Below are 4602 nucleotides of genomic sequence, written 5' to 3'. Positions count from 1 at the left end.
ACCCACTCGTCGCAGCCCCGCGCGCGCGCTTAGGCCATTGCTGGGCCTGGCCTTGCGCTGGACCGGGCGTGGCTTGGCAGCGTGTTTTTGGGCGCTTGGGCTTGCTGAGCGTAGGCCTGGCTTCGTGCTGGGCCTTCGTCTAGCAAGTCTCGTCCGATTCTAATACGTACGATACGCTTCCGATTAAATTCCCGATTCCGGAATTTATTTCCGATACGAACAATATTTAATATTTCCGATTCCGGAATTAATTTCCGTTTCGAACAAATATTTAATATTTCCGTTTCCGGAATTATTTTCCGATTCCGATAATATTTCCGATTCTGACAATATTTCCGTTTCCGGCAATATTTCCGATTCCGGCAATATTTCCATTTCCGATAATATTTTCCGATACGTACCATGTTTCTGTTTCCGGCAACATCTACGACTTGGATAATATTTATATTTCCGATACGATCCATATTTCCGTTTCCGGCAATATCATCGTTTCCGGAGCATTCATTTCTTGCCTGTGACGATCTCAGCTCCCACTGAAACCAAGATCCGTCGATTCCGAATATCCATAGATGGAGTATTTAATGCCATTAAATACTTGATCCGTTTACGTACTATTTGTGTGACCCTACGGGTTCAGTCAAGAGTAAGCTGTGGATTAATATCATTAATTCCACTTGAACTGAAGCGACCTCTAGCTAGGCATTCAGCTCACTTGATCTCACTGAATTATTAACTTGTTAATTAATACTGAACCGCATTTATTAGACTTTAACATAGAATGCATACTTGGACCAAGGGCATTATTTCCTTCAGTCTCCCACTTGTCCTTAGGGACAAGTGTGCATTTCCTAATTCCTTTGTCGCTCGATGCTTGCTCTTGAACATAAGGTAAGAGTTGTCATCCTTATTATGTCCAGAGGTGTTCCTCGGTTTCAGAGTTTAACTGATCAAATAAACAGATAATCATAGCCTATGATTCATCCGAGCACGGCCATGCATTTCACAGTTTCTAGCTCTCCGAGTGGCCTTGTACAACTTTTAAGCATCTCATCCCGATTTATGGGAGGACAATCCCAATCTTGCAATCTTGAGATTAGACTTCGTTTGATAGGTGATTACCTGAGCGTTGCCTTTATAGCCTCCTTTTACGGTGCGACGGTTGGTCAACGTCAAAGCAACCAGTTCTCAAACAAGTAATCTCAAATCACTCAGGTATTGAGGATTTAGTGTCTAATAATTTTAATGAAATTTACTTATGACAGATTTTCATCTCTTACAGTAAAGTTTCATAGGTCTTGTCCGATACTAGTCTTCCCAAAGTAATTATCTATGCAAATGATTATGACATTGCCATGTCCACATAGTTCAAGAAACAGAACTACTAGTCATCTTGCATTCTAGTCGTCTAACGTTTTCTATGCGTCCAATTTTATAGAAAACATCGACTAGGGACCATTTTCAACCTTTGACATTCAAGTTCACTTGATAGACATTTCTTAGTCACATGACTGGTCCTGACAGTCTATCTTGAACATATCGTCAAATTGAAGGGACTCATCATTTAATAAACCACAAATTAAATGGAAAAATGAATTCTTTTCATTTATTGTGAATGATTAACCAATAATGTTTTACAAAGATTTAAACTCTAAAACTTTAAAACATTAAACAGGGATATCAAAGCCATTCTCCAATATGCTTGATTCCCATAGCTGCAGTGTGCGAGTTGTGCTTCGCCTGCGGCAGAGGTTTAGTCAATGGATCTGATATGTTGTCATCAGTTCCAATCTTGTTTATCTCGTCTTCTTTTCTTTCAACGAACTCTCGTAGAAGGTGAAATCTACGAAGTACATGCTTGACTCTCTGGTGGTGTCTAGGCTCCTTTGCCTGTGCAATAGCTCTGTTATTATCACAATACAAGGTTATTGGTCCTTTAATGGAGGGGACTACACCAAGTTCACCTATGAACTTCCTTAGCCATATAGCTTCCTTTGCTGCTTCATGTGCAGCAATGTACTCCGCTTCAGTTGTAGAATCCGCAATGGTGCTTTGCTTAGCACTTTTCCAGCTTACTGCACCCCCGTTGAGGCAGAAGACAAACCCAGACTGTGATCTGAAATCATCTTTGTCGGTTTGGAAACTTGCGTCCGTATAGCCTTTAACAATTAATTCATCATCTCCACCATAGACCAGGAAGTCATCTTTGTGCCTTTTCAGGTACTTCAGAATATTCTTGGCAGCAGTCCAATGCGCCTCTCCTGGGTCTGACTGGTATCTGCTCGTAGCACTGAGTGCGTACGCAACATCCGGGCGTGTACATATCATAGCATACATTATTGAACCAATCAATGATGCATATGGAATCCCATTCATTCGTCTACGCTCATCAAGTGTTTTTGGGCACTGAGTCTTGCTTAGAGTTATTCCATGAGACATGGGTAGGTAACCTCGCTTGGAGTCTGCCATCTTGAACCTATCAAGCACTTTATTGATATAAGTGCTTTGACTAAGTCCAATCATCTTTTTAGATCTGTCTCTGTAAATCTTGATGCCCAATATGTACTGTGCTTCTCCTAGATCTTTCATCGAAAAACATTTCCCAAGCCAAATCTTGACAGAGTTCAACATAGGAATGTCATTTCCGATAAGTAATATGTCGTCGACATATAATACTAGGAAAGCAATTTTGCTCCCACAGACCTTCTTGTATACACAAGATTCGTCTGCGTTCTTGATGAAACCAAAGTCACTGACTGCTTCATCAAAACGTATATTCCAGCTCCTGGATGCCTTCTTCAATCCGTAGATTGAATTCTTTAGCTTGCATACCTTTTTAGCATTCTTTGGATCCTCAAAACCTTCAGGTTGTGTCATAAACACAGTTTCTGTTAAAACACCGTTTAAGAAAGCAGTTTTGACATCCATCTGCCATATTTCGTAATCGTAATATGCAGCGATTGCTAATATTATCCGAATAGACTTTAGCATTGCAACTGGTGAAAAGGTTTCATCGTAATCCACACCGTGGACTTGCCTGTAACCTTTTGTAACCAATCTAGCTTTGAAAATTTCAAGTTTCCCATCCTTGTCCTTTTTCAGTTTGAAAACCCATTTGCTTCCAATGGCTTGGTAGCCATCTGGCAAATCGACCAAATCCCATACTTGGTGTTCAGACATGGAGTCTAATTCAGATTGCATGGCTTCTTGCCATTGCTTGGAGCTAGGGCTCGTTATAGCTTGTTTGTAAGTCGCAGGTTCATCACTTTCAAGTAATACAACGTCATAGCTCTCGTTCGTCAAAATACCTAAGTACCTTTCCGGTTGAGATCTATATCTTTGCGATCTACGCGGGGTAACATTTCTAGATTGACCATGATTCTCACCAGATTCTTCTAAAGATCTCTGAGTTTCATCCTGAATGTCATCTTGAGCATTCTCTAGAGTTTGTTGTTCGACTCGAATTTCTTCGAGGTCTACTTTTTTCCCACTTGTCATTTTGGAAATGTGATCTTTCTCCAAAAAGACACCATGATCTCGAGAAACAAACACCTTGTTCTCAGATGTATTGTAGAAGTAATACCCCTTTGTTTCCTTTGGATAGCCCACAAGGATACATTTGTCAGATTTTGGATGAAGTTTGTCTGAAATTAATCGTTTGACGTATACTTCACATCCCCAAATCTTAAGAAAAGACACATTTGGAGGCTTTCCAAACCATAATTCGTATGGAGTCTTTTCGACAGCTTTAGACGGAGCTCTATTTATAGTGAGTGCAGCTGTATTTAGTGCATGTCCCCAAAATTCTAATGGAAGTTTGGCCTGACCCATCATTGACCTGACCATGTCTAGCAAGGTTCTGTTCCTCCGTTCCGACACACCGTTCCATTGTGGTGTTCCAGGAGGAGTCAATTCTGATAGAATTCCACATTCTTTCAGATGGTCATCAAATTCATAGCTCAGATATTCACTGCCTCTATCAGATCGCATTGCCTTAATCTTCTTGCCTAATTGATTCTCTACTTCACTCTGAAATTCCTTGAATTTGTCAAAGGATTCAGACTTATGCTTCATTAGGTAGACATAACCATATCTACTGAAGTCATCAGTGAAAGTGATAAAGTAGCTGAAACCACCTCTAGCATTTGTACTCATTGGTCCACATACATCTGTATGGATTAAACCCAATAGTTCATTTGCTCTTTCTCCAACTTTAGAGAAAGGTTGCTTTGTCATTTTGCCAAGTAAACATGATTCGCATTTACCATAATCCTCTAAGTCAAATGGTTCTAGAATTCCTTCCTTTTGAAGTCCTTCTAAGCGTTTCAAGTTTATATGGCCTAATCGACAATGCCACAGATAGGTGGGATCTGAATCATCCTTTTTGGCCTTTTTGGTATTTATGTTATATACTTGTTTGTCGTGATCTAATAAATAAAGTCCATTGACTAATCTAGCAGATCCATAAAACATCTCTTTAAAATAAAACGAACAACTATTGTCTTTTATTAAAAAGGAAAATCCCTTAGCATCTAAGCAAGAAACTGAAATGATGTTTTTAGTAAGACTTGGAACATGGAAACACTCTTCCAGTTCCAAAACTAG

This window comes from Spinacia oleracea, chromosome 3 (assembly GCF_020520425.1).
Source record: "Spinacia oleracea cultivar Varoflay chromosome 3, BTI_SOV_V1, whole genome shotgun sequence".
Lineage (NCBI taxonomy): Eukaryota > Viridiplantae > Streptophyta > Magnoliopsida > Caryophyllales > Amaranthaceae > Spinacia > Spinacia oleracea.
This window is presented reverse-complemented; position numbering follows the sequence as displayed.